The sequence below is a fragment of the Monodon monoceros genome, unplaced genomic scaffold (genome assembly GCF_005190385.1).
Source record: "Monodon monoceros isolate NGI ecotype Baffin Bay Population unplaced genomic scaffold, NGI_Narwhal_1 Super_Scaffold_8, whole genome shotgun sequence".
Lineage (NCBI taxonomy): Eukaryota > Metazoa > Chordata > Mammalia > Artiodactyla > Monodontidae > Monodon > Monodon monoceros.
The window spans coordinates 4,047,659-4,057,522 of record NW_021703785.1 but is presented as its reverse complement, the minus strand read 5'-3'; positions in this window follow the sequence as shown (position 1 = coordinate 4,057,522).

The following is a 9,864-nucleotide window of genomic DNA, read 5'->3' as shown; positions in this document are numbered from 1 at the left end:
TTTCGACATATAGAAGGTAAGAAAAATCTTATTTAAAAAAAGAGGCCCTTAATCCTTACAGGATTTACCTTAAGATATATAAGCTAAGTTGTTTCAAGCAGTCCTCAAAAATTAGATGTAATTGAGCTCTGTATGTTATGTCAGCTTTAACATATGATATTCTTAGCTATATTTATTGGCTTTGTGCAAGCAGCTAGGGCAGAGAAATAATAGGTCAGTAATCTTGACCTTAATTGAAGCTCTTTCCATAGAGATAGGGCTAGAAATACTTTTGCCAAATAACATTCTTATCATTCACTTTATGTCAGTATTTAGATAAAAATAAAAATAAAAATAAAAAATAAAATAAAAATAAAAAAGATAAAAATAAATTATAGCAAGTATGATTTCTAAAGGATAATGTTTTCTATAAATTGTAAAAACATCATGCGTTTTTAAAAAAAGTTGGAAACGCGTATCATGGAAGGTGTATTTTGTATTTATAAATTCACTACACTTAAAGGCTACTTTTCATCTTGTCAATCATAGCTATGTAGAATGACTATCCTAAATAGTAATGTATTAACAAGAACGTTAATACAACAAAATGTAGTGTATTTAGACATGAGTATACATGGCATACCTTAGACTTGTATCATTCTTTAAAGTTTACAAAGTACCTTATGTTTTCATGTGATGATTTAGTCTAGTACACTATGGAGGAATTTATCAACTTTAGTTATAAATATTATGCTGATGAAGTATAAAAAGCTTTTTCTTCATCAGTGTTTTGTTTTATGCTGCTTTTTTTTTTTTTTTTTTGTTAGTACTCCAGGTTTATTAACAATCCCCCCCTCTTCTTTTTGACCCAGGACTTCAGAAGTTGTGGAGTACATGTGTCCCATGCCTACCTTCATTCTCCTCTTTGGGTTGAGGAGCCTTTCTTTCTGCAACAAAAGGAAAAGGTGTCTAGGGTTGTAGCACATCTTTCCTTCCTAGTTTCCTTCTGTGTTTGAGACTGGTTCCTTAGATGGGAAGAGAGTAGAAGACAAACTCCTATTATCAGGGGTCCATGAAGCCTGTGGCATCATTTTTTTAAAGCATGTCTAATATTGTGGCCAAAGCAATTGGTCTTAATAAAACGTGAATTCTTCATGAGTCACACCTTCATTTTGGACTCATCTCTTAGTGGGAATAGGTGTGTGTCCATCTTGTTTATTAATTTCTGGCTCATTGATGTAAGAGCAGCTGTAGGAGTTTCTGAATGAGTTTTTAAGTTATTAAGCTACTGGAATTTGGAAACCCTAGAGTCATTTTAAATATGGCAAGAAAAAATCCGTTGAGATCAAAATCCATTATTTTAAAAGGGATTATTGGGGTAAAATGGCAAAAAAGATCCTAAAAAAAAATATTACAAAATACAGGAAAAAATCATTTGTAACAGATAAAAGAATACTAATAGGATAGAAACAACTGGAAAGGGAAATGTGACATCATTCTTAAATGTAGATCTAGGAAATAATTAGCTGGTGAGGTTGGTGAAAAGGAAGCATAACATGTAAAACAGATCATTTGAACTCAAGGTGTTTCTAACGGAGAAGGCAACTGGAGCACCCGATACTGCATCTACCCTATGTTTTTGCAAACACTTTGACTGTAAGATTGGTGGTTTCGTTAAAATGGTGTTCTGAAATTTGTTATGGGGCAGCTTAAATTTATCTTTTCATGACTGTAGACGGTTGAGAATAACCCAAATTCTACCTTTGGTAATGTGTCACCAGATTAATGATACCGTAATATTTATTGAGAATCATACCACCTGATGCTTTCATACTCATTTCTTTTGTTTATAAGATTTGGTTTGAGGTGGGTATGGGCTTGTTTGGTGGAATTAAAGAATGAAGGCCATACTCAATTTTATATAAACTATCATGCAAGCCCAGCCAAAGTGTAGTTTTTGACTGAGTCCTGTCCTTGAGGTTAGGAATAAATAAGGTAAACCTTAAAAGAGGGTGTCGCAGAAGTCACTTTTTAAATTAGACTATGATTGAGATATACTGAAAACCTCCACTGACCTCTCCCCTCTCTGTTTTTCTTATTATGTTTGACAGCAATTATGGAGAAAGAAATGTGAAAAGAATTAGTCATAATGCTTTTGGATTATCCTTAAATTTATGTATTTTCATATCACTCAGGTAAAGTTGGGAAATGACAGAGCACAGACATATTTTTAAAATCGGAGTAGAAAATAAAAAGCACTTCTTTTGACTTATATTGCCATATGCACACATCATCTCAGCTAATCAGAAATAGTATATTCATTTGTATGACAAAATAAATGCATTCATCCTAATAGTAGTCAACACATTTTGCCAGATGGTGCAAATATACCTCCATTTATATTTTGTATCTTAAAAATGTAGTTTAACAATAGGACTGTGTGTAAGAGACACTTTTTTTACGAAAAGTGTCATATATACATATGTAACAGGGATGAGTGTGTGTTGTTTAACATCATTTATAACAGAATTTCTGTCAGTACTCCATATACTGAAAATTCAAGTTGTTTTCAACTTCTTCAAATACGTTCAGGATAAAATAAGTTAATCCAATTTCATAATGTAAATCATATTTTTGTTATTTGCCATATTTTATTTGAAGCAGTGATAAAATTTTATAACTCAAATCTGAATGTTATAGTACATTATGTGCTAATCATGGCAAAAGCAAACATTTACATTTGTGTTTTTACAATAAATTTCTTTTAAAATACACTTTCTATTTTTCTGTACTGACACATGCAATAAATTGATACATTAAAAGTTTGATTAATGTCTTAAGATAGTTTGTATTCAGTCTTTTCTATTAACCTAGATTATATGGTAGGACATTAAAGCTTCCTTAATGATCAAATAAACTCCTGAATTTGTTCTGAAATTAATTTTTATTGTACTAATGGTGTGAATAAAAAGTAGAAGTTAGATTTATTTTCCCTTTCCTCGTATTTTTCTCTCATATACATTTCATTTAGGCTAATATTAAATATTTTCTATATGTGAACTGCTGGTGAATGAATAGACCCAAAGCATTTGATTAGCTACATTAATCTAGGAATAAATAGATTTTAACTGTTCATGGTCATGTTGTCTTGAGATTTCATAAAGTGCCCTTTTATGAAATTATGCTTTTTTTTCTCTTATTATACTGTGTTAATGATTTGGGATGATTACAAAAATGGCCTAATATTCATTCGACCTTCAGGGGGCTGTAGCTTGCTTTCCTTAACCAGAAATTTGCATGCTTAAATAGTGTCACAACCAGCTGGATGATAGGAAATGTATGACAAACCTTAAATGGCCCCTGTAAGTGCAGATGAAGAATTCACCTAGTGGAGACCATTTTTCCATGGGTAGATCTGGTGGGAAGAAGCATCCCTCATGTACTTCCCTGAGAGATCACCAACCTGAATCCTTTAGATAACTAGTTCTTATTTTCAAGTGATAATTTTTTCACATTCCTATTTCACTCTTCAACTCCTGCTTTACATCCTAAAGATGATGAGCAGTTGGATCTGGTTAGAGACTGTAACTCCTGTCTTATTAAGGGGAAGGGAGGGAAAAGATACTTTTTCAATACCTACAAGTGTAGAATGTGCTAATGTCATTGAACCCTCACAGCAAACTGTCTAGTAATTTACATATAAAACTCCCATTTTATAATAAACGACCTCAGAGTGATTCAGTAATGTGCTCAAGATTACCCAGAATGGAGCTGGGATCTGAATGTATCTCCAGTTCTAAATCTAGGACAATTGCACATTCCCTCATTTACTCAGTGAAACAATTTGTTTTTATCCATGTTGGAGTTGATTTAAGACATTGAAATGAAATTAAAAGTGGCTATGTATAGAAAATTAGGAATATACAAGAAACTACACTTTTTTCAAAGTAGTTAAATGTATGTTCCTGCAGGAAAATGTAGAAGTTAATTAACCTCATAAGACTTCTCATCCTCTTTCCTCAGCCTTTTATAGAAAAATTTAGGAGTCATCTTCCTCGTGAAGTGAAAATGATATATCTGATCTTGCTGTTTCCTTTTCCAATAAGATTTATTTTCCCAGCCTTTCCTCTATTTCCATACCACCATACCAGTCCCTGGAATTATTTTATAATAGCTGACATTTTAATTGAATGCTTGTTATGTACCACGTATTGTTCTGACTCCTTTTTGTCATTTATTCTTTTTTTAAAAAATTTTTGGCTGCCCTGTGTGGCTTGTGGATTCTAGTTCCCTGACCAGGGATTGAACCCAGGTCCACGGCAGTGAGAGTGTGGAGTCCCAACCACTGGACCACCAGGGATTTCCCTGTCATTTATTCTTGATAACTGAATAGTCTATGATCTGGTGTCCAAATCCACTGACCCCACTCCTCCATGTTTGTCCTGTTCTAATTTGTCAGAAAAATCTGCATGCCTTTCCCTAAGAGCATTTAGTGACTTCATTTCTCATTAAAGTCAAGACTTCTTGGTCTATAAGGTCCTTCGCCAACTACACAATCTCGTTGTGAAAGAAGTTTTCTCTTTCTGTTTCATAACCCAAATTCATTCCTCCTCTATGTGTTTACCCGTGTCCGGTGCTTTAACTGCTAGGTGGAATGTCCTCTCACCTTGCTAGGCTCCCAAGCTCATCACCCGAATTCAACATTGTACTGGAGGTTCCATGCAGGACAATTAGGCAGGAAATAAAAGGCATCTAGATCAGAAAGGGAGAAGTAATATTTACAGATGATGTGAGCTTGTGTATAGGAAATCCTAAGGAATCCACTAAAAATATGAGAACTAATAAATGAACTCAGCAAGGTTGCAGGATTCAAGATCCATATACAAAAATCAATTTCGTTTGTATACACCATCAAGAAACAACCCCCAAATGAGAGTTTTGTAGCTTGGATTATGTATCCCAAAAAGATATGTTGAAGTCCCAACACCTGGTACCTATGAATGTGATGTTACTGGAAATAGGGTTTTTGCAAATGTCATTAAGATGTAATTCAAATAAGATCCTTCTGGAGTAGGGTGTACCATTAATATAGTATGACTGGTGTCCTTATCATAAAAAGAGAAAAGACATAGAAACAGACGTACATGGAGAGGAGAATAACATGTGAAGACACAGCCAGAGGAAAGATGGTCGTGTGGCAATGAAGACAGGTTGGATTTATGCAGCAGCACCAAGGAATGGCAAGGATTTCTGTCAGCCGTTAGAAGCCAGGAGAGAGAGTATGGTCCTGCTGACACTTTGATTTCGGATATCTCTCGTTCAGAGCTGTGAGAGAATGAACTTTTGTTGTTTACGTCACTTAGTTTGTGGCTCTATGTTAATGGCAGCCCTAATATATTTTTTAAAATTCCATTTACAGTAGCACCAAAAATAATGAAATACTTAGGAATGTACTTGGCAATAAAGGCAAAATGTCTTCTCTGCAAACTACATAACAATTTTTAAAGAAATAAAAGAAGTCAAATAAATGGAAACTAATCACATATTTGTAGATTGAAAGATTTATTATTGTTAAGATGGTAATCAAGGGATCAATCCACGAAGAAGATATAACAATTGTAAATATTTATGCACCCAACAGAGGAGCACCTCAATATATAAGGCAAATGCTAACAGCCATAAAAGAGGAGATTGACAGTAACTAAAGTGGGACTTTAACACCCCACTTTCACCAATGGACAGATCATCCAGAATGAAAATGAGTAAGGAAACACAAGCTTTAAATGATACATTAAACAAGATGGACTTAATTGATATTTATAGGACATTCCATCCAAAAACAACAGAATACACTTTCTTAAGTGCTCATGGAACATTCTCCAGGATAGATTATATCTTGGGTCACAAATCAAGCCTTGGTAAATTTAAGAAAATTGAGATCGTATCAAGTATTTTTTCTGACCACAATGCTATGAGACTAGATATCAATTACAGGAAAAAAATCTGTAAAAAATACAAACACAAGGAGGCTAAGCAATACACTACTAAATAACCAAGAGATCACTGAAGAAATCAAAAAATACCTAGAAAAAAACCTATGGGATGCAGCAAAAGAAGTTCTAAGAGGGAAGTTTAAAGCAATACAATCCTACCTCGAGAAACAAGAAACATCTCAAATAAACAACTTAAATTTACACCTAAAGCAATTAGATAAGAACCCAAAGTTAGCAGAAGGAAAGAAATCATAAAGATCAGATCAGAAATAAATGAAAAAGAAATGAAGAAAACAATAGCAAAGATCAATAAAACTAAAAGCTGGTTCTTTAAGAAGATAAACAAAATTGATAAACCATTAGCCAGACTCATCAAGAAAAAAAGGGAGAAGACTGCAATCAACAGAATTAGAAATGAAAACGGAGAAGTAACAACTGACATTGCAGAAATACAAAGGATCATGAGAGATTACTACAAGCAACTCTATGCCAATAAAATGGACAACCTGGAAGAAATGGACAAGTTCTTAGAAAAGCACAACCTTCTGAGACTGAACCAGGAAGAAACAGAAAACATAAACAGACCAATCACCAATTACAAGCACTGAAATTGAGACTGTGATTAAAAATCTTCCAACAAACAAAAGCCCAGGACCAGATGGCTTCACAGGCAAATTCTATCAAACATTTAGAGAAGAGCTAACATCTATCCTTCTCAAACTCTTCCAAAATATAGCAGAGGGAGGAACACTCCCAAATTCATTCTACGAGGCCACCATCACCCTGATACCAAAACCAGACAAAGATGTCGCAAAGAAAACTATAGGCCAATATCACTGATGAACATAGATGCAAAAATCCTCAACAGAATATTAGCAAATAGAATCCAACAGCACATTAAAAGGATCACACACCATGATCAAGTGGGGTTTTTCCCAGGAATGCAAGGATTCTTCGCTACACGCAAATCAATTAACGTGATACACCATATTAACAAATTGAAGGAGAAAAATCATATGATCATCTCAATAGATGCAGGAAAATCTTTTGACAAAAGTCAACATCCATTTATGATAAAAACCCTCCAGAAAGGAGGCATGGAGGGAACTTACCTCAACATAATAAAGGCCATATATGACAAACTCAAAGCCAACATCATTCTCAATGGTGAAAATCTGAAACCATTTCCTTTAAGATCAGGAACAAGACAAGGTTGTCCACTCTCACCACTATTATTCAACATAGTTTTGGAAGTTTTAGCCACAGAAATCAGAGAAGAAAAAGAAATAAAAGGAATCCAAATTGGAAAAGAAGAAATAAAGCTGTCACTGTTTGCAGATGACATGATACTATACATAGAGAATCCTAAAGATGCTACCAGAAAACTATTAGAGCTAATCAATGAATTTGGTAAAGTAGCAGGATATAAAATTAATGCACAGAAATCTCTTGTATTCCTATATACTAATGATGAAAAATCTGAAGGAGAAATTAGGGGAACACTCCCACTTACCACTGCAACAAAAAGAATAAAATATCTAGGAATAAACCTACCTAAGGAGACAAAAGACCTATATGCAGAAAACTATAAGACACTGATGAAAGAAATTAAATATGATAAAAAACAGATGGAGAGATATACCATGTTCTTGGATTGGAAAAATCAACATTGTGAAAATGACTCTACTACCCAAAGCAATCTACAGATTCAATGCAATCCCTATCAAACTACCAATAGCATTTTTCACAGAACTAGAACAAAAATGTCACAATTTGTATGGAAACACAAAAGACCCCAAATAGCCAAAGAAATCTTGCGAAAGAAAAACAGAGCTGGAGGAATCGGGCTCCCGGACTTCAGACTACACTACAAAGCTACAGTAATCAAGACAATATGGTAGTGGCACAAAAACAGAAATATAGATCAATGGAACAGGATAGAAAGCCCAGAGATAAACCCATGCACATATGGTCACCTTATTTTTCATAAAGGAGGCAAGAATATACAATGGAGAAATGACAGCCTCTTTAATAAGTGGTGCGGGGGAAAGTGGACAGGTACATGTAAAAGAATGAAATTAGAACACTCCCTAACACCATACACAAAAATAAACTCAAAATGGATGAAAGACCTAAATGTAAGGCCAGACACTACAAAACTCTTAGAGGAAAACATAGAACGCTCTATGACACCTAAATGTAAGGCCAGACACTACAAAACTCTTAGAGGAAAACATAGGCAGAACACTCTATGACATAAAGCAAGATCCTTTTTGACCCACCTTCTAGAGAAATGGAAATAAAAACAAAAATAAACGGGACCTAATGAAACTTAAAAGCTTTTGCACAGCAAAGGAAAGCATAAACAAGACGAAAAGGCAACCCTCAGAATGGGAGAAAATATTTGCAAATGAGGCAATTGACAAAGGATTAATCTCCAAAATTTACAAGCAGCTCATGCAGCTCAATAGCAAAAAAACAAACCACCCAACCCAAAAATGGGCAGAAGACATAAATAGACACTTCTCCAAAGAAGATATACAGATTGCCAACAAACACATGAAAGGATGCTCAGCATCACTAATCATTAGAGAAATGCAAATCAAAACTACAATGAGGTATCACCTCACACCGGTCAGAATGGCCATCATCAAAAAATCTACAAACAGTAAATGCTGGAGAGGGTGTGGAGAAAAGGGAACCCTCTTGCACTGATGGCGGGAATGTAAATTGATACAGCCACTATGGAGAACAGTATGGAGGTTCCTTAAAAAACTACAAATAGAACTACCATACGACCCAGCAATCCCACTACTGGGCATATACCCTGAGAAAACCATAATTCAAAAAGAGTCATGTACCACAGTGTTCATTGCAGCTCTATTTATAATAGCCAGGACATGGAAGCAACCTAAGTGTCCATCAAGAGATGAGTGGATAAGGAAGATGTGGCACATATATACAATGGAATATTACTCAGCCATAAAAAGAAACGAACTGAGTTATTTCTAGTGAGGTGGATGGACCTAGAGTCTGTCATACAGAGTGAAGTAAGTCAGAAAGAGAAAAAAAAATACACACACACACACACACACACACACACACACATATTTATATATATTCCATATATATATGGAATCTAGAAAAAAAAAATAGTTCTGAAGAACCTAGGGGCAGGACAGGAATAAAGATGCAGATGTAGAGAATGGACTTGACACGGAGAGGGGGAAGCATAAGCTGGGTTGAAGTGAGAGAGTAGCATGGACATATATACACTCCCAAATGTAAAGTAGATAGCTCGTGGGAAGCAGCCGCATAGCACAGGGAGGTCAGCTCGGTGCTTTGTGTCCACCTAGAGAGGTGGGATAGGGAGGGTGGGAGGAGACACAAGAGGGAGGAGATATGGTAATATATGTATATATATAGCTGATTCACTTTGTTATACAGCAGAAACTAACATCATTGTAAAGCAATTATACTCCAAGAAAGATGTAAAAAAAAAAAAAAATGATGGCAATACTCCCCAGTTTGATCAATGGATCAAAACACTCCCTATCAAACCTGTCTCTTTTTTTTGCAGAAGTTAACAAGCTGATCTTAAAATTCATGCATAAATGCAAGGATCTAGAATAGCTAAGACGATCTTTAAAAGAAGAACAAGGTCAGGGGTCTCATATATCCTGATTTTAAAACTTGCTAGAAAGGTATAATGGTCAAGACATACAGGCATAAGGATAGACGTATAAATCAATGGCCTACAGTTGAAAGTCCATAAATAAATATATATTTACAGTTAACTGATTTTTGACAAAAGTGCCAAGATAATTCATTGTTGAAAGGACAGTCTTTTAGCAAATGGTGTTGTGTCAACTGGATATTCACATGCATATGA